The sequence below is a fragment of the Piliocolobus tephrosceles genome, chromosome 6 (assembly GCF_002776525.5).
Source record: "Piliocolobus tephrosceles isolate RC106 chromosome 6, ASM277652v3, whole genome shotgun sequence".
Taxonomy (NCBI): domain Eukaryota; kingdom Metazoa; phylum Chordata; class Mammalia; order Primates; family Cercopithecidae; genus Piliocolobus; species Piliocolobus tephrosceles.
In genome coordinates this window covers 114,897,730-114,919,254 of record NC_045439.1, presented here as the reverse complement: position 1 = coordinate 114,919,254, position 21,525 = coordinate 114,897,730, and the positions used below count along the sequence as shown (strand labels likewise).

Genomic DNA, 21,525 nt, shown 5'->3' with positions numbered 1-21,525 from the left:
AAAAAAAAAAAAAAAAAAAAAAAAAGGCCAAGCATGATTCAGGATATATATTCCTGTTTCAATCTGTTAGGTATCTGCTTAAAGAGTTCTAACTTTCCATTTGGTTCTCACTTTCCATTTGGTTCTCACTGTAAATATGTTTGATTTCTTGTTCAGTTACACTTGCTATAACATTCTGTCTGACTTTATGACCAGCTAGGAATCACTAGATTTTAATCACTAGATTCCTGTTTAAAAAACTCTTTTAAGGCCAGATGTGGTGGCTCACACCTGTAATTCCAGCACTTTGGGAGGCCGAGATGAGGGGATTCCTTGAGCCCAGGAGTTCGAGACCAGCCTGGGCAACATAGCAAAACCGCATCTTTACAAAAAAATACAAAATATTAGCTGGGTATGGTGGCATGTGCCTGTTGTACCAGCTACTCAAGAGGCTGAGGTAGAAGGATCGCTTGAGTCCACTCCAGTGACTCTGTCTCAAAATCAATCAATCAAACAAAAAAAAAACTGTTTTGAGTAAAGGTAACTTACTGCTGCTTATGATAAACCCTATGAATGACACAGTAAAAAGAAGTTTACTAAACGAAAAACATTTCCCATACGAGATCTAAATTAAAACTTAAAATAACAAAGTTGCTAGAGAAATATATAAAAACTCTTCCTCTTCCCTAGGCTTACAAAAGGCTAGAGCTGGCTGGGCGCGGTGGCTCACACCTGTAATCTCAGCACTTTGGGAGGCCGAGGTGAGCGGATCACGAGGTCAGAAGATGGTGGCCATCCCCGCTAACACAGTGAAACCCCATCTCTACTGGAAAAAAAAAAAAAAAAAAAATTAGCCGGTCGTGGTGGCGGGCGCCTGTAGTCCCAGCTACTCGGGAGGCTGAGGCATGAGAATGGCCTGAACCCTGGAGGCGTAGCTTGTAGTGAGCCGAGTTCGTGCCACTGCACTCCAGCCTGGGTGACAGAGTGAGAAACCGTCTCAAAAAAAAAAAAAAAAAAAAAAAAAAATTAGCTGGGCGTGATGGCACGTACCTGTAATCCCAGCTACTTGGGAGGCTGAGGCAAGAGAATCGCTTGAACCTGGGAGGCGGAAGTTGCAGTGGGCCGAGATGGCGCCACGACACTACAGCCTGGGGGACGCAGCGAGACTCCGTTTAAAAAAAAAAATTTTTTTTAAATTAAAAAAAAAAAAGGCTACGGTTGCTTAAATTATAAAACTTTAGACTAGGTAAATGTAGCAGAAAAACCATGCCCCTCCTCTATCATTACACACTGCAGATCCAGAAGCATTTACAAATCCTACAATTACCTGACATTATAATGAAAAACGAAGATTAGTTAGTAAAAGTGAGGCTGGGTGCAGTGGCTCACGATTGTAATCCCCAGCACTTTGGGAGGCCAAGGCGGGCGGATCACTCGAGGTCAGGAGTTCGAGACCAGCCTGGCCAACATGGTGAAACCCCCTCTCTTCTAAAAATACAAAAATTAGCCGGGCGTGGTGGTGCATGCCCCTAACCCCAGCTACTCCAGAGGCTAAGGCAGGAGAATCACCTGCACCCGAGAGGCGGAGCTTGCAAGTGATCCGAGATCTTGCTACTGCACTCCAGCCTGGGCTATGGAGCCAGACCCTGTCTCAATAAAAACAAACAAACAAACAAACAAAAGAATTAAAACTGAATTTAATCTATTTCCTCCTACAAAAGATTTAGTGATTAAGCACTTAAGAGTTCTAGTTCAGGGGTCCACTAATTTTTTTCTGTAAAGGACCAGACAATACTTTAGGCTTTGGGAGCCATAAGGTCTCTATCACAACTACTCAAAAACAACACATGAACAGCCATAACGAAGGAGCATTGTTGTGTTCAATAAAACTTTTATAAAACTGCCAGCACAGTAGATTTGAACCACAGGCTGTAGATTGCTGAGCACTACTAGACAAACGATCTAATTAAGTAACACAGGCAAGTCTTTACTAATTTTTTTGGCCCCAGTTAATTGATTTCTCAAATGAGATTTAATAATAGTTTCTCAATGTCTCCTGAAAAAGCAGAAGTGTTATTTATATGAGGACTGTGGTCTCATTAAAGGATTGTTCAAACTCTTCAATTATACTATGGGATAATTAATGAACCACACAAGACTCAATGGAGCTTTTTAAAAAATGCAGATGTCATTAAACTGCTTAATTCAGAATAAAATTATTTTAGAATTTAAAAAATCCAGAATTTAACCCTTATGTTATTCATAGTTAAGAAAGATTATTATAAACTGCCTCAACCTTTTTGAAATAAAGCAGGAAGAAAGGTAAGTGCATTGGTTAAAGACAAGTAAAAAAGTAATTTTTTCTGTAGATAATATATTCATTAGTTTAATGTAATTTTAATTAATAATTTAAGAATTAAAAAGGTACTTTGGAGTCATGTATTTTCTGCGACTAAAGTCAGATACAATAATGGATAATAATAAAAAAGTGACCTAATCTAACATCCTTAAATAGTGGAGGGAACTTAAGCTAGAATTCAGGTCTCCTGACTTTCAGGTGAGGAGTCTTATTCTCCTATTTTGTAGTTATCTAGGTAAAACAACTGCATTCCAAGGCACAACAAATCCATACTATGGTATTCTCCAACTGTCACTATTCTTAAATTATAAATCCTGCCTGCTTACCAGTTAAAAAAAAGAAAAAAGTCAATGGTATTAAAATGTAACACAAATCTCGGCTTCGATACTTTATCTAAGATCACTTTCTCAAAGACATACTTTCTAAAATGTTTGGAAAATGAAACAAAATTCTCCTCTCCCCATCCAACTAATGCTCAATTCTAACCACACTTCTGCTTTCCCTAGAGCTTAAGTAATTTCACTGAGAGTATTTTCTCTGGCAGTTCTTAACTGTACTTGTGGGCCCCTTTTTTTCCTCCTTAAACTTTTAACGTCTTTCAGGCTGTAAATTCCCTAAGGGCGCCTAGCCCAAAAAAAGTGCTGCACATTTGTTCAATAAATGAATGCACATAAAAACAATGGGTAACTATGACCTTTAATGTAGGCGCTCAAGCCATTTTACTATTATCTGAGTTGACAGTCAAAAAAATTATCCCAATTTGCCAGAGGTATCCATTACTGTGATAAACAGGCACTACAAAACGCTTTATAAAGTTTCTAAAGACTTTATAATCACTTGAAATAACGCCGCGTTGGCCGAGAGCAGGGTGAAAGAAAATGTTTCCTCGCACTAAGCAAATGCTACCCCAGGAAAAGCTTTCTTTCCTGAAGAGAACTGAAACAGAAGGCAAATATCCACACTCTCCACTGCTCCCTTCTGGGAACTCTCCTTGAAGGTTCCTGCAGAAAACGAACGGGCCTCTAAGGAAGCTCGCCTGAAGGCCGGGCCGAGGATCCAGCTCCAGGCTGACCACTGGCGCAGCGGACACCGCAGGGCGGGGTCCCGGGAGCGGCGAGCTGGCGAGGCGGGCTCCCACCTCCTGACCTTCCCCACACGCCCGGCGACCCCGTCTCCCGCTGGCGGGCAGAGTCCATGCCTACCTGTTGTGCACAGGTGAAGCCAGACTTTCCCGTAGCCCAGGAGGAAGGACTGACCGCGCTGTTCATCAGCCGACCCCGTACCCCAGTCAGCCCCTCCTCGGCGGACTCCGGCCCTTAGGGTCAAGATACCTGGCCCCTCGACCGGTTCTCCCACCGGCTTCTCTCGCGATCACATCGCTGCCGCGACCACCCTCGGGATCCCCGAGAGCTCAACTCACATTGCTGCCCCGGTCCGTCCTCCCTCCCAGCCAACAGGCAGCCCAGACAGCTCCCTCGCGCCCGGAGGTGTCAACGCTCCCCGGATCCCCAACTGCCTGCCTTTGGGGGTGCTCCTCAGCTTAGAGCCCGTCCCGGTCCCGCAACGTTACCGCCTGCTCTGCTAACTCTAGCAGAATCTGGAATTGCCGGCGGCGGCGACAGCGAGACAGTGAAGTGGGCGGGGCGCGCGCGGGGCGTGGCCGGAAAGCTCGCAGCCGCGGGCACGGCGGGAGCTAGCGATTGGGAGCGCGCTCTGCGCCGCGCCGCTGGTCCAAGGCCCCACCAGCTGGCTGCCGAGCCATCGAGCGCCCACTCTGGCAGGCGTGACTGCTTCACCGTCGAAAGAGCGATGGAGACTGCGGCCCAAGTTAGGATTAGGACAGTGGTTTTTCAGTCCGGAGATCCAGCCACAACTATTTTTGTCTGTTTTTATAGCAAGCCAGAGTCTTCGGGTGCAGCTCTGGGACATCTAAAGGGCCTGGAGAAATTCAGGCGGGGCCAGTGCTGTGGGCGTGGAAGAGACCCTAGAGAGCCTTGACTGTGAGGACTGAGGTAAAGTGACTTGCTCAAGGTCACATACTAAGTCAGTGGCAGAACTGAGACTAACACCCTCTTACCTCGAGTCTTGTGCGTTTTCCCACTACACCCAGCGTTTTAAAGGTCATTTTTCAAGTTTCACTTTGAATCAATCTCCATCTTACAAAAAGGTTGCAAGTATAGTACAAATAACTTTTTTTTCCTTGAATTGAGATTAAATTGCTGACACCATGCCACATTTTCCCTAAGCACCTTCTGCATAATCACAATATAACCATCAAAATCAAAACATTTACGTAACTCAGCGTTTTACCAATTGTCCCAATAATGTTGTTTATGGTAAAAGATTCCGTTCGGAATCAAGCATAGTATTTACTTACCATGTATCTCCTACTCTTCAAACTGGAACTCTCAGTCTCGTTTTGCCTTTCATATTCTTGACACTTTTAAAGATTCCTGGCCAGTTATTTTTGTAGAATGGCCTTCACTTTGGATCTGTCTGATATTTACTCATGATTACATTCAGCTAGGTATGACAGGACTCCAGAAGTCTTGCTGCTTTCTTCTCATGGCACCCTATCAGGTGGCACGATTTAACTTCTCTCATTACAGATGTTTAATAAGGTGATGTCTGTTAGGCTTCTCCAGTGTGGTTACTTTTTTCCCCCCCTTTGTAAATTCAGAAGTATTTTGTGAGGGAGACTCTGAAACTCTTTCAAGATATTTGTAAATATCTTATTTCTTATCAAATCTTCAATTAATGTATTTATATTAATTAGTATGGATACAGAGGTTTCTATTTTGTTAAATGACTTATAATCTCTTTCTTTCTCTCTTTTCTCTCTTTTTTTATTCTTGAGACAGGGCCTCCTTTGTTGCCCAGGCTGGAGTGCAGTGGCTATTCACAGGTCGATAATGCAATAATGGTGCACACTATAGTCTTGAACTTCTGGGCTCATGTGATCCTTCTGCTTCAGCCTCCCAAGTAAGTAGCTAGGACTACAGGCATGCACACCACCACACCCAGCCAATATTCTGTCTCTATCATTATTTATTTTGATTCTCAATTATCCCAAGTTTGGTGGGTAGGGGCCCCATTCATTCTAGCTTCTGTGATGTGTGTGTGTTCAATTTTTTTTTTTAAGACAAGAAGACAAGGTCGCACATTCATTCTAGCTTCTGTGTTGTGTGTGTGTGTTTGTGTGTGTGATTTTTTATTTTATTTATTTATTTATTTATTTATTTATTTATTTGAGACAAGAAGACAAGGTCTCACTCTGTCATCCAGGCTGGAGTGCAGTAGTCTAATCATGGCTCACTGTGGGCTCAACCTCCTAGGCTCCCAGGTGATTCTCCCACCTCAGCCACTCAAGTAGCAGGGACAATGGGTGTGCCACTGTGCCTGGCTAATTTTGTTTGTTTTTGTAGAGAGAGGGTTTCACCATTTTGCCCAGGCTGGTCTTGAACTCCTGGGCCCAAGTGATCCACCCATCTCGGCCTCCCAAAGTGCTGGGATTGCAGGTGTGACCCACTGTACCTGCACTTAAATTTTTTTGTTTTTTTTTGAGACGGAGTCTCGCTCTCTCACCCAGGCTGGAGTGCAGTGGCGCCATCTCGGCTCACTGCAACCTCCGCCTCCCGGGTTCAAGCAATTCTCTTGGCCTCAGCTCCTGAGTAGCTGGGATTACAGGTGTGTGCCACCATGCCTGGCTAATTTTTGTATTTTTAGTAGAGATGGGGTTTCACCATGTTGGTCAGGCTGGTCTCAAACTCCTGATTTCATGATCTGCCCACCTCGGCCACCCAAAATGCTGAGATTACAGGCATGAACTACTGCACCGGCCTTAGAGTCTATAAACATTTTATTGTAAAATATTTTTAAAATGCAGAATACTTAAAAGAGCTTTAAATACCATATACACACAATCCAGATTCAAAATTAACAGGCTACCATTCTGTGCCCTTTTGACACATCCCCATCATTCTTTCGGCACTCCCCTAGTCACTAGGGCAATTAGATGTTTCAGACTCATCCTGCTCCAGCCTTGGATGTAATTATTTATTCAGGAGTCCTGATTCCTTATAGTGGAGAATGGTATTTAGCACTAGTATGCTCACTGCTATTGAGTGTCCATAGCCCAGACTGTCTCAGTGGATGCAGTTAGGGAATATTTATACATTCATACACATATACAGCACATCTTTATTTGTATCCTTACACACATGTTTACAGCTATATTTCTTTGTCTAACAATATATATTGAAAAATCATGTGCTCACAGTAAAACCTCCAATCCAGCATCATACAGTTCATTCTAGTTTCTGCCCTTCCACATTTATAACTACTTTCTCCTACAGAGAGAAGCCTGGCTCCCATTATCCTTGAGATATTTACTTATTTGAACAACCCTAGTATGTGTGAGCAATCATCCATAGCTGCCATCTATTCCTTTGGAGGATACTGCCCTTACCCCACTAAGGTTCTGAAAGCCCCAAATTAGCCATCTCAAGCCCCCCTCTCATCTTTCTTTCTTTACCATCACTCCCACACCCTGTGATCATGCCTAGCCCATAAACCTTGCCCACCCTGCTCAGACCCAAACATCCCTTGCCAACCATCCCCCTTACCTCACTTTATATAGATTAGACAGAGAGACGCACACTATATATAATCATATATATTAGTTATATATTCTTATACAAACATACATACAATATATAGATTAGTTATATATCTCATGTATTCATTATCTATTTTTATAAAACTACACACACTATATATGTTATATATCATATATATTTGTTGTATATATTACTTACAGTACTAAAACATGTATCATATATAGTGTGTGTATATCATGTATATATATAGTATATATATATACAGTGTGGATATGTATATGTAAAGACTAATATGTAAGATATATATTGTGTACATGTATACAGGGTATTGTAAAGTACCCTAAAAAAGGAACAAAACTATTATAGGATCCTGAAGGAGAGAGCAATTACTGTGAAGTGCAGCTGGGAGGCTCATGAAGGGTTTAAAGAGATGACATTTAAAATGGGCTTTGAAGTACATATAAGGATGGATGAGTAGAATATATGCTATTAGATATTGAAAAAACTCTGGAAAATAGTTTTAGCAGGCTCAAAGCAGAGAAAGAAATTCATTTTGCCTAAGTACATGGTACAAGAATAACAACATTAGAATTTCAGAATTGGAAGGGATATTATGTATCGTTGAGTCCAACCAATAGTTTCACAAAAGATTCAAAGATGGCTCTAGACTTTAAGCTAAGTGACTAAGAGAATGAAATTAGAAGGTGGAATTTGGAGGGGAAAATGCTTAGTTTGATTTTAAACATGTCACATTTGAGGTGACAATAAGGCATCCAAGGGGAAATGAGGGACTACAGCTTAGAAGAGGGGTCAGAGCTAGAGAAGAGGAGTCAGAGATAGAGATGTAGAATCTGAATTTTTCCACCTGGCGCTAACAACTGACAGCACTCTTAAACAAACACCAGTGTTATTATCTTAACCAAATGGAAATGTGTCCCACTGTTCAACTACCATTATACTTTGATTATACTTTAATTTTAAATTGAAATTTTCAGTCACAATAAAGAAGAAGCTGTATTATAGGTAGCAGAAAGAACATAGCTTTGGAATTGGTGACTTGCGTTCAAATTCTAATTACACCACTTAGTAGGCATTACCTAGGGAAAATCACTTTGTATCTCAGAAGCTCAATTTCCTCACTTGTAAAATGAGAATACTACCTCCTTCCCTGAGGTGTTCTAAGGATTTGAGACATAATATATAACTAGCATGTTATATATTACATACAGAAGGTGCTCATCAGATATTTGATGAAGGAATGGAGAATTTGATATACTTCCTACTTATTTTAGACTTACCACTATAAAGCATTATACTGCATTTTCTAGGCTTTGTATAACAAAAGAATTTTCCCACAAATAAATGAAACATTTTTAGAAGTATAACAGTTGGTATTTAATGGTATATGTAAAAATAATGAAGTAAGCCAGTGGTTACCCATTTAACTTGCTGTGTGATATCCTGCTATAATTTATTGTTCAAATATAACCAATTCAATGATTTTAGGTTCCAACTAGCATACGTTTGGGAAACTGAAAATGACAGATTACCTTTAAGATTACTTCTATTTCTGAAATCGTGAAATTCAATGATGGTAGAACAATATTACCCAACAATGGAATTCTAGTGTACCCATGGAACTCTAGGGTCCTCCTCTTGATTGTACCCCTCAAGAGGTTAATAGGAGTTAAGGAGAATGCCTTAAAAAGGCATTCTTGGCCAGGCGCAGTGGCTCATGCCTGTAATCCCAGCACTTTGGGAGGCTGAGGTGGGCGGATCACGAGGTCAGGAAATCGAGATCATCCTGTCTAACACGGAGAAACCCCGTCTGTACTAAAAACACACAAAAAAATTAGCTAGGCGTGGTGGCGGGAGGCTGAGGCAGGAGAATGGTGTGAACCCAGGAGGCAGAGCTTGCAATGAGCAGAGATCATGCCACTGCACTCCAGCCTGGGCAACACAGCGAGACTCTGTCTCAAAAAAAAAGCATTCTTAAATAAGTCTGAAAAGCACTACATATTAATATATTACAGCCATTTCTTAGAGAGTCATTATGTATATTAGTGGGCTGCATTTGATGCAATGTTTCACAAACTTATTTGGAATATAATATATTTTTTAAAGGAATGCATATTAATAACTTTTAGAATGAATGTTCCTGGGATCAGACTTTGGAAAATGTAGCTTTGGAAGTTTGTTATTAGTCATCATTCCAGTCATGCCAGGTTGCTCAATGTTGATGGAACCACTGAGGAGACTAGGCTTCACAGGTGGCAAGCTCATGTCACAAAATTCACGGGTAGGCACAGCTTCCACTCTGTTGATTTCAATGTGATCTGAAGCCTGAGATGACACTGATACCCTACTCTAACAAAAGATCTGCTGGCCCTTTGTGATACAGCTTTCCACTTTGTAGTCTATCAAGCATTATTTGTCAATATACTGCTGAGCTTGCTGTAATCTGTAACAGCTTTTAGCAGTAAATTTCTAATGAGAACTTTTGGCAATGGATAGGATTTCCCCCAGTAGCAAACTACCACTATAAATATTCGTTCAAGAAGTGCTTAAAAACAGAGTAGCAGATCGTGACCTATGATGGCAAGTAAGAGCAGGCCATTTAACCTGGAAAGAAGCTGTTAAACTCAGGGCTGGTGCTTCTAAGCAGGAATACTGAACAAAGGTAGATCTGCAACTATGTATTTGATAACCTTTGACACTAGAAATGACTGCAATTGTGTTCATACCTAACAAGGACTCTTAAGGCCCCTCCCAAATCCTCATTCTCTGATCAGATGAAGAAATACAGTGCTTTACATGTGCATAAGCTTTATGGTTTTGTTCCAAACTTGCTGTAATATTTTATAAGAAAGCCACTTAACCTCTTTGGACTGTGTTTTTCTCCTATGGAAAATGAACATGTTATATTAGGAGGTTTCTTAGGGGTTATCCTCTGATTTTATCTTTTTGTTGTTGCTGTTTGTCTTATTTATCCTCTGATTTAATGAAAATCATTCTTCTAGTTTTCATAAAAATGGGAAAGAGACTTCAGGAAGTCAGTGTTAAGATGCTGTAACCTGGGGTAGGAAAGAAGACCCTGGAGATCTCCTCTGGCTATTGCTTTAATATAGTTTTCACCTTGAAAGGCAGGAGGGATGTGACCCTGAAAGAGTGAGCAGCAGGACAGGAAGGTTCCAGTGGAGAGGGGGAGGATCAGGCAGCAACACACCTGCAGTGGCCAGGGACAGCAGGTTCTGGATAATGGAATCCGTAGCAGACTTTTAAGAAGTGGGAAGGAGGTGTTTGTGGGGAATCAATAAAAGTAGGGCTAAAAGGAATTAAAAGAAAGTCCTTGGTCTGCTCATCCATGTTTCCCTGCCAGAAAGTCCCTGATGAGAACCACAGGAAACACTATCATAAGCCAAATTAATCGCAAAGTTAATCTCTCAAGGTGAAGAAGCAAATGTTAATGACCTTCCAGCTGAGTTCTAAAAATGAGCCAAAACTTGGAGAATGGGATAGGTCAAGCCAGAGCTAGGACTGAGGAGGAGGGCCATGTTAATTAACTATTATACAAACCCTCAACTTCTGCCACAAGCTCTTTAGGAAAGTCAACTGTTTTACATGCTGACAGGTAACAGAAGAAAGTAAGTTAGTGCTTTTATTCAGGGTGCTTCATTCTTTAGGAGTAGCATATAAGGCCCCCACAGAAATCCTATTCACCAGTTGGATATATATTTCATATGAAAACTAATGATGGATGATCATCCACTTCAAAGTTAAATGTTAGAATAGTAATCACACAAGACAACATTAAGACCCAAATCATTTGTAATAAGATTCATAATTTAAGATTATTTGTCAGCCGGGCATGGTGGCTCACGCCTGTAATACCAGCACTTTGGGAGGCCGAGGTGGGTGGATCACAAGCTTAGGAGTTCAAGACCAGCCTGGCCAACATGGTGAAACCCCGTGTCTACTAAAAATACAAAAGTTAGCCGGGCGTGGTGGCACACACCTATAGTCCCGGCTACTCGGGAGGCTGAGGCAGGAGAATTGCTTGAACCTGGGAGGCAGAGGTTGCAGTGAGCCGAGATCACACCACTGCACTCCAGCCTGGGTGACAGAGCAAGACTCTGTCTCAAAAAAAAGATTATTTGTCTAATTCAAGAAATTGAACTTACCCAGCAAGCTGGTTCTACATAGTTGATAAATAGTATTGTTGTGGAATTATTTTATATATAAGGAAAAACTATATACCTATTATAAAAATACCTATAGAAATTATCATCAGTTATTATGTTTATGTATGTAGATCTATTATTATCTTCTTTGGGACATATGATTCTCGAAGCAAATTCTAATAAAAATTAGTTCATATATCAAACTTCTTGTTTAGCTACAAACTTAAAGGAGAAAACCTTATCTAGATGCAAACATTTAACTGACCAGTATGAACAATAGCTAGAAATTAAATTACCCATGTAATTTGGTTAAGGTAATCAGCGGAGCCAGAGTCATAGATCAGGAAGAAAAAGAAAAATGTTAATAATATGGAATAGAATTATATACTCTTGAATTCAATTTGCATTCACAGACCAGAGCACAAATCCACTTATAACCATACTTGCTTATCTTAATAATATTTTATTGACTTACACATTTTCTCCTGTTGTTTGCTTCCTTTCCCTTATATTGTCTGAGGCCAAAATCAAGAAAGACATTTTCTTAAATATATGATAAAATATTAAGTTTTTAAAAAGCAAAATATTAAATTCCTTTATGCTAACTGAACTATATTAAAATATGTGTATGGTTATGAACAACAATTATAAGATACTAAATAAAAATGAAATAATTATATTTGAATCATGAGATTAGGAGCTCTTTTATCTTTTCAATATTTGTAGTTATTATACTGCCTTTTTTATAAAAAGGAAAAGGGCAAAGCATTTTTTAAAATTTTCTCTTTGTAATTTGCTGATGCAATTTTTCCTCCTTTGGAAAAGTACTTGATACAGAGTAAGTGCTCAATGTAAACTTGTTGAGTAAGTATACAAAATGGCAACTAAAATTGCTGGCAGATTTCCTTTAGGGAGAAGCCAAACGATGGCACTCGCCATGCTGAGGTAAGGATAAGTCAGGATTTACTCATCCACCTGGCCAGGGGCCTCCAATTGCCTATCCTTGCTTCCTTGAGCTGGAATTAGAGATTTATTAGGAGGGTATCCACATAATTTAGTGTCCATGGGGACAGTTCTTAGAGCAAGAAGAGAGCTATTAAACATGCTGCTGGGTTCTTAGATATAACACCTAAAACACAAGCAACTAAAGAAAAAAATTGATAAATCGGACTTAATCAAAATTCAAAACCTTTGTAATTCAAAGGACATTATCAAAAAAATTAAAAGATAACTCACAAAACAGAATAAATTATTTTCAAATCATTTATTAGATGAGTCTAGCACCTAGAATATAGAGCAGAACTCTTTTTTTTCTTTGTTTTTTGTTTTTTTTTGAGACAGAGTATTGCTCTGTCACCCAGGCTGGAGTGCAGTGGCAGGATCTTGGCCCACTACAACCTCTGCCTCTTGGGTTCAAGCGATTCTCCTGCCTCAGCCTCCCGAGTAGCTGGAATTTCAGGCGCCCACCACCACACCTGGCTAATTTTTGTTTTTTGTTTTTTTTGAGACAGAGTCCCGCTCTGTTGCCCAGGTTAGAGTGCAGTGGCATGATGTTGGCTCACTGCCAGCTCTACCTCCTGGGTTCATGCCATTCTCCTGCCTCAGCCTCCCGAGTAGCTGGGACTACAGGCACCCACCACCACGTCTGGCTAATTTTTCTGTATTTTTAGTAGAGATGGGGTTTCACCGTATTAGCCAGGATGATCTCGATCTCTTGACCTTGTGATCCGCCTGCCTCGGCCTCCCAAAGTGCTGGAATTACAGGCGTGAGCCACCGCACCTGGCCTAATTTTTGCAGTTTTAGTAGAGAGAGGGTTTCACCATGTTGGCCAGGCTGGTCTAAAACTCCTGACCTCAAGTGATCCATCCTTCTTGGCCTCCCTATGTGCTGGGATTACAGGCGTGAGCCACCACACCCAGCCTGAAAAAACTCTATTTATGTATTCATTTTTTAAGAGATAGGGTCTCATTCTGTCACCCAGGCTGTAGTGTAGTGGTAAAATCATAATTCACTATAGCCTCAAATTCCTGGGCTCAAAGGATTCTCCCACTTGGGCCTTCTGAATAGCTAGGACTACAGGTGCATGCCACTACACCTGGCTAAGTTTTTTTTATTTTTATTTTTGTAGAGATGGGGTCTGTGTTGCTCAGGCTAGTCTCGAATTCCTGGCTTCAAGTGATCCTTCTGCCTTGGCCACCCAAAGCGTTGGGACTATAGGCGTGAGTCACCACGTCCAGCCCCAAAGAACTCTTATAATTAACAATAAACCCAATTTAAAAATGGGCAGAAGATTTGAATGAACACATCTCCAAAGAATATATACCAAATGGCCAATAAGCACATGAAAATATGTTCAACTTTGTTAGTCATTAAGGAAACAAATACATAGCAAAACCACTGTGAGATACCACTTCACACCCACTATGATGGCTATAATTTTTTAAAACTGGAAAATAAATAGGTGTTGGTGAGGAAGTGGAGAAACTGGAACTCTCATATACTAATAGCAAAAGTGTAAAATGATAACAGTTGTTTTGGAAAACATTTTCACAGTTTCCCAAAGAGTTAAACATAGAGTTACTATATGACCTACCAATTCTACTTCTAGGTATATACTCAAGAGAATTAAAAACATATATCCACACAAAAACTTGACCTTGAATGTTCATAGCAGAATTACTCCAAAAAGTGGAAACTATGCAAATGTCTGCAGGCATACCTCGTTTTATTGCACTTCACCGTATTGTGCTTCACCTTTTTTTTTTTTTTTTATTACAAATTGAAGGTTGTGGCAACTCTGTGACAAGCAAGTCTAGTAGCACCATTTTCCCAATAGCATAAGCTCACTTTGTGTCTCTGTGTCACATTTTGGTCATTCTTACAATATTTCAAACATTTCCATTATTATCAGTTATGGTGACCTCTTATCACTAATCTTTGATGTTAGTATCATAATTGTTTTGGAGCATCGCAAACTGTGCCCACAGAAGATGGCAAACTCAATAAATGTGTCTGTTCTGACTGCTCCGCTAACCAGCCATTCCCACATCTCTCTCCCTTTCCTTGTGCTTCACTGTTCCCTGAGACATACAATATTGAAATTAGGCCAATTAATAACCTTGCAATGGGCTGTAAGTGTTCAAGTGAAAGGATGAGTTACATATCTCTCGCTTTAAACTGAAAACTAGAAATAAATTAAGTTTAGTGAGGAAGACATATCAAAAGCCAAGACAGGCTGAAAGCTAGGCCTCCTAGGCTAAACAGCCAAGTTATGAAATGTAAAGGGAAAGTTCTTGAAGGAAAATAAAAGTGCTATTCCAGTGAATACACAAACTATAAGAAATCCCAGCACTTTGGGGGGCCAAGGTGGGTGGATACCAAGGTCAAGAGATTGAGACCATCCTGACCAACATGGTGAAACCCCGTCTCTCCTAAAAATACAAAAGTTAGCTGTGTGTGGTAGCACGTGCCTGTAGTCCCATCTACTCAGGAGGCTGAGGCAGGAGAATCACTTGAACCTGGGAGGCAGATATTGCAGTAAGCCGAGATCGCGCCACTGTACTCCAGCCTGGCGACAGAGTGAGACTCCGTCTAAAAAAAAAAAAAAAAAAAGCAAAAGAGGCTGGGTGCAGTGACTCATGCCTATAGTCCTAACACTTTGGGATACGGTAGCAGGCAGATTGCTTGAGCCTAGGAGTTTGAGACCAGACTGGGTAATATGACAAGACCCTGTCTTTACAAAAAATGAAAAAATAAAAAAATTAGGTGTGGTGTTGCATGCCTGCAGTCCCAGCTATTTGGGAGGCTGAGGTGGAAGCGTCACCACTTCAGCCTGGGAAATTGAGGATACAGTGAGCTATGATCACACCACTGTACTCCTGCCTGGGTGACAAAGTGAGACCCTGTCTCAAAGGAAAAAAAAAAGAAAGCAAAACAATGTTATTGCTGATATGGAGAAAGTTTTAGTGGTCTGAATAAAAGAGCAAACCAGCCACAACATTCCCTTAATCCAAAACAAGGCCCTAATTCTCTCCAATTCCATGAAGTTTGAGAGAGAGAAGAAGCTGCAGAAGAAAAGCAGGAAGATGGCAGAGGTTGGCTTTTGAAGTTTAAGGAAAGAAACCATCACCATAACATGAAAGAGAAAGGTGAAGCAGCAAGCACTGATGTAGAAGCTGCAGCAAGTTCTCCAGAAGACCTAGCTAAGGTTATTGATGAAGGTGGCTATATGAAACAACAGACTTTCTGTGTGGACACAACAGCCTTCTAGTGGGAGAAGATGCTATCTAGGATATTCATAGCTAGAGAGGAGAACTCAATGCCTCACTTTAAAGCTTCAGAGGACAGGCTGACTCTCTTGTTAATGGCTAATGTGGCCAGTGACTTTAAGTTATAGCCAATGTTCATTGACCATTCCAAAACTTCTAGGGCCCTTAAGAATGATGCTCAATCTACTCTTCGTGTGCTTTATAAATGGAACAAAACAAAACCTACAAGACAGCATGTCTGTTTACAGCATGGTTTACTGAATATTTTAAGCGCACGGTTGAGATCTACTGTTCAAAATGAAATATTCCTTTCAAAGTATTACTGCTCATTGACAAAGCACCTCATCACCCAGCAGCTCTGATGGAGATGTACAAGGAGATGGATGTTGTTTTCCTATCTGCCAACACAATATCTATTCTGCAGGTCATGGATCAAGGAGTCATTTTGATTTTCAAGTTGTCTTATTTAAGAAATACATATTATAAGACTACAGCTGTCATAGATAGTAATTCCTCTGATGGATCTTGGCAAAGTCAATTGAAAATCTTCTGGAAAGGATTCACTATTCTAGATGCCATTAAGAACATTCGTGATTCATGGGAGGAGGTTAAAATGTCAATATTAACAGAAGTTTGGAAGAGATCCAGCTCTCATGGATGACGTGGAGGGATTCAAGACTTCAGTGGAGGAAGTAACTGCACATGTGATGAAAAGAGCAAAACAAGAATTAGAGGTGGAACCTAAAGATAGAACTGAGCTGCTGCAATCTCATGATAAACTTGAACAAATACAAATTAAGGAGTTGCTTCTTTTTTTTTTGTTTTGTTAACAGAGCCTCCCTCCATCACCCAGGCTGGAGTGCAATGGCACAGTCTCGGCTCACTGCAACCTCAACCTCCCGGGTTCAAGTGATTCTCCTGCCTCAGGCTCCAGAGTAGCTGGGACTACAGGTGCATGCCACCATGCCCAGCTAATTTTTGTATTTTTAGTAGAAATGGGGTTTCACCATGTTGGCCAGGCTGGTCTCGAACTCCTGACCTCATCATCTGCCTGCCTTGGCCTCCCAAAGTGCTGGGATTACAGGCGTGAGCCACTATGCCTGGCCAGGAGTTGCTTCTTATGGATGAGCAAATAAAGTAGTTTCCTGAGATGTTATCTACTCTGTGAAGATGCTGAAAACATTGTTGAAATGACAACAAAGGATCTGGAATATTACATAAACTGGTTGATAAAGCAGTGGCAGGGTTTGAGATCATTGATTCCAATTTTGAAAGAAGTTCTCCTGTGGGTAAAATGCCATCAAACAGCATCACATGTTGCAGAGAAATCTTTCATGAAAGGAAGAATCAATTGATATGATATACTCCTTTTTGTCTTATTTTAAGAAATTGCCACAGCCACCCCAACCTTCAGCAACTACTACCTTGATCCGTCAGCAGCTACCAACATCAAGGCAACAAGACCCTCCACCAGCAAAAGAATTACAACTTGCTGAAGACTCAGATGATCATTAGCATTTTTTAACAATATTTTAAAATTTAGGTATGTACATTGTTTTTTAGATATAATCTATTGCATACTTAATAGACTACAGTATAGTGTAAACATAACCTTTATATACACTAGGAAACCAAAAATTTATGTGATTCCTTTTATTTTGATGATCTGGAACTGAGTCCACAGTATCTCCAAGGTATGCCTATATTGACTGATGAATAAACAAAATGTAGTATAGCCATACAATGGAATATTGTTCAGTTACAAAAAGGAATAACATTCTGCTACATGCTATAACATAGATGAACCTTGAAAATAATATGCTAGGTGAAAGAAGTCAGACACAGAAAGACAAGTATTATATGATTCCATTTATATAAAATGTCCAGGATAGTCAAATCAATAAAGACCAAAAGTAGATTAATGGTTGACAGAGGCTGAAGGTAGGGAGGAAATGGAGAGTGACTTTAATGGGTACAGAGTTTCTTTTTAGATAATGAAAATGTTCTGGAATTAGTGGTGATGCATAACCTTGTACAACCTTTTTGCAATATAGTGCAGTAAGACAATATTGTACAATCTTGTTTATATACTAAAAGCCATTAAATTACACACTTTAAAGTGGTGCATTTTATGGCATGGGAAGTGTATATTAAAAATAATTCAATATTCCCTAGCAAGCTGACTAAAAAATAATAAAAATTAAAAACATATCAATACATAAATAAGCAAGCTGGGACAATACGATGAACTAAAACTAAATGTATGAATATCCAAGATCCGGCACTTAACGTACTTCCAGTTCCTAAAGATAAATAACTAGAGAATGTTGGGGTTGAAGAAGATGCCCAAATGTTTTCCCCACAACAAAATGTTTAAACTGAAATCAAAAACTTTAAAGGAGAGGCTATACTAATGTTACATATAGCTTCCAGATCATCTCAATTTTGCTTCATCTCCCCTAAACAATATGAAGACAAAATTTAGTGGTTTCATTAGATTTGTGTCACAGTCTGTATCTTTCTTAAACAACATTTTGGCTGTAATTAGTGTTTTGGTTGTATTAACATCCCTTCTGTCTCTCAATTTCTTTGCTTTGTCTCTCACAAACAATATTCAGCTGAAAATTAGCATTATAATTCCATTCATATTCCTTCTTTCTCATCTCCCTGAAAATTTTGGTCACTTCTCCATGCCCTGTCTCCTTCATAAGTCCCTCTGGTCACTTCTTTCTTTTCTTTTTCCTGTAATCAGCTTGTTCTTGCTCCTAGTAATTCCACGTTATCTTCTAAAATACCATTCTGTTGTTAATAAACTTTCCTATACTCCTAGCCTTTCCTTAACAATCCTTTGATTGTTAAGGAAATCATAATCTGATGTTCCGCTGGTTCTATACTAGGGTTTTCAGGTCCTTACTCTCCTCTACTCCCCCGATGAAGTTCACATCCTCTTGAAACATCACTTTCTCCACATTCCTCAGCTCTACCATTTGCTGATCCTCGTACCACACTCTCATGTGATTAAAGACTTGGGCACAGAATTATGGGTATTTCTCTCTGTTCTGAGTCTTATCATCCCAGGTTACCTTTACTGTAAGGTAACCAGTATTTATATTTGTAATATCCAAATGACATAGTCATACAACATATTAGCTTAAATTTATTTATTTGAGAAAGAGTCTTGCTCTTTTGCCCAGGCTGGAGTGCAGAGTGCAGTGGTGTGATCATGGTTCACTGCAGCCTTGATCTCCTGAGCCCAAGTGATCCTCCTGCCTCAGCTTCCCAAGTAGCTGGGACCACAGGCGCATGCCACTGCACCCAGTTATTTTCATTTTTTTGTAAAGATGGGGTCTTCCTGTGTTGCCCAGGCTGGTCTTGAACTCCTGGGTTCAAGTGACCCTCCCTTCTTGGCCTCCCAAAGTGCTGAAATTACAGGCATGAGCCACCATGCCTGGCCCAGTTTCTTAAAAGCACTAGTCTTCTTGAATTCTCTTCATCTAGTCTGATTTTTATCCTTCCTTGCCAGTTTGGATTTATGAAATCAGTTGTTTCAGCTATATTCTTACTAGCACTCACAATGCCTTCCACTCCATGACCTTAATACATTGCATCTCTTCTGCCAATTTCTGAATGTGGATCAACCCAACCATCTGCTTTTTCCAATCTGCTCTTGGACTACCAAGAAAATTGTATAACCATTCTTTCTACTTTATAGCATTAATTATGATTTAACCACAGCTAGTTGGTTTGATTACCCATTTCCTATAGTAGCTATGTCAAATATTCACTACTGTCCTCAAGCCACTACTTCATACCATCATCCTCTCTCCAAGAAAATCAAGTCCTGTGTTTTACAGCAAAAGTAGATGGCACAATGTCTGAACTCCATCAGAGCTCTCACCCTAAACTCAGCCATCTTTCCTCCTACCTGAGAGGATACTCACAGTTTTCCAATAACATTCCTCTAGTTTTGCTTTTGATATGAGATTTTGCTCAGTAAGTTATTACATCTCTTCTTTCTTCAATTTCACTATCTACTTACTCTTGCTCTAAAAATATGCTAACATTTTTTATATCTTTAAAAAAAATCCCCTTAATACTGCTGTCCTACAAAACTACTGTTTTCCATTTCCTTCCCTTCATCTCTAACTTCCTGAAAGAATTTTCTACACTTTACTATTTTTATATAAAAGTCCCATTCATTTCTCAAGATACTTGGCTTCCATAATTCCAAGGGACCTGCACTGAATAATGTTCATAGTGACTTCCTCATTGTTAATCCTATTCTTTTTTAAATAGTACTTTCTTACTCTAGTGGATTGTTCTAGGATTGGACATTGTTTACCACAAACCACTTGGATAGAAATTCTCCCTTCTCTTGGATTCTCTTCTAGTTTTGTTTTGTTTTTACATCATTCTCTTTTAGTTTTTCTCCTACCTGTTTTTCCACCCCTTTTCAGCCTCTCAATACTATCTTTTTTGTTGTTGTTGTTTGTTTTTATGTTTAAAATTTTTTTGTAGAGACAGGATCTTGCTATGTTGTCCAGGCTGGTCTCAAACTCCTGGCCTCAAGTGATCTTCCTGCCTCAGCCTCCCAAAGTGCTGGAATTACAGGCATGAACCACCATACCCGGCTGATGTTATCTCTTAATCTACCTCTTTGTTAAATATTTAGTTTCTTATTGTTTCTTAATTGTTATCTTTTCTACACACTCTTTCTGGGCAATGTCATATATTTTGGTGGCTTTTTCTTTTTTAAGTGTACAGTTCAGTAGTGGTAAGTATATTGACATTGTGAAACAGATCTCCAGAACTTTTTCATCTTGCAAAACTGAAAACTCTATACCCCTTAAACAACAACAACCCATTTCCCCCTCCCTCCAAGCCCTGGTAACCATCATTCTACTTTCTATTTCTATAAATTTGACTACTTTAGATATCTCCTATAAGTGAAATTATACAGTGTTTGTCTTTTTGTGACTGGCTTATTTCACTTAGCATAATGTCCTCTAGGTTCATCCATGTTGTAATATATAACAGGGTTTCCAAGTCTGAATAATATTCCATTGTATGTATACAACACATTTTGTTTATCCATTCACCCTTTGATGGGCACTTGTGTTGCTTCTACCTCTTAGCTATTGTGAATAGTGCTGCAATGAACATGGGTATGCAAATATCTGAGACCCTGCTTTCGATTCTTTTGTTTATATACCCAGAAGTGAAATTGCTGGATCATATAGTAGTTCTATTATTATTCTGAGGAAGCACCATAGCTAATTTTGGTGACTTTAACTACCATATGTGCAGCTAACTCCCAAATCTATATCCCTTGCCTTAATCACTGTCTCCTGAAATATACTTTTATGAGGACCAAAAGGAGGGAAATATGTTTTATCTTTGTATCTCTTGTTTTTTTCCAGTACTTGGTATACAAGTAGACTCTAAATAAATTCTTGTTGAAGAAACTATGCCTTTTTAATTCTGAGTATGAGGGAGCTAAAGTCCAAATTTTTTTTCCATTGATTATTGTGTAATTCAGGATGAATCACTGTTTGTAAGCTTCTTAATGATGGTCACTGCACAATATACTTATCTGTTTGGTCATAATGCCTACCAGTGCTTTACACATACAAGGTAGCAAGTATCTCATTAAATCTGGTAATAATTGCAAATATTTATCAAACTGAGTAGCAGTGGTTCAGTATTGAAATGCTTGCAAAATTTCTCTTTCCTGTTTCTAAATTAAAATAGGGGAAAATATGGGAATTAATATGGTATCATGATAATCCTATATGTATTTTAGGATAAACACAAATCTGTGGGCCATATAATGATGAACACTTTCTGGTCATATGACTTCAGTAAAATAGAACATGCCGATAAAATTTTCAGAAAAGTCTAGCAAATAGCAAATTTATATCACCACTGGGGGGAAAGGGATTTTTTTTTTAAAAACCTTGTTGAAGCATATGGGCACTCAATATTATTTATGAAGTGATAGCAAGGGTACTGAGTAACATTTTCAACAATATTCTGAAAACATCTTGAAACTAAAATTCAGCCCAGATTTATAGAGGAAAAAAAGCGATCTAACACCAACGTGATTGAGGACACAAAA

The 21,525-nt window shown here is 39.6% G+C and overlaps 1 protein-coding gene and 1 long non-coding RNA gene across 14 annotated transcripts in view; one reads left to right on the top strand and one right to left on the bottom strand.

Moving 5' to 3' along the window:
- The window catches only part of HEATR5A (HEAT repeat containing 5A), a 124,290-nt gene extending 120,319 nt beyond the window's left edge, over window positions 1-3,971 (bottom strand). For 10 of the 13 annotated variants that reach the window (XR_002734763.2, XM_023227339.2, XM_023227347.2 and 7 more), the window contains exon 1: window positions 3,859-3,971. The gene's annotated coding sequence lies outside the window, so the exon portion shown is untranslated. The other 3 variants (XM_023227340.3, XM_023227342.2, XM_023227341.2) reach the window with 3 other exon arrangements.
- Window positions 3,972-4,158: 187 nt separating this feature from the next.
- LOC111552907 lies at window positions 4,159-16,911 on the top strand. Its single transcript, XR_002734766.1, has 3 exons — window positions 4,159-4,350; window positions 5,200-5,320; window positions 16,794-16,911. It is a non-coding gene; the product is annotated as an uncharacterized LOC111552907 (long non-coding RNA).
- Window positions 16,912-21,525: the final 4,614 nt, after the last annotated feature.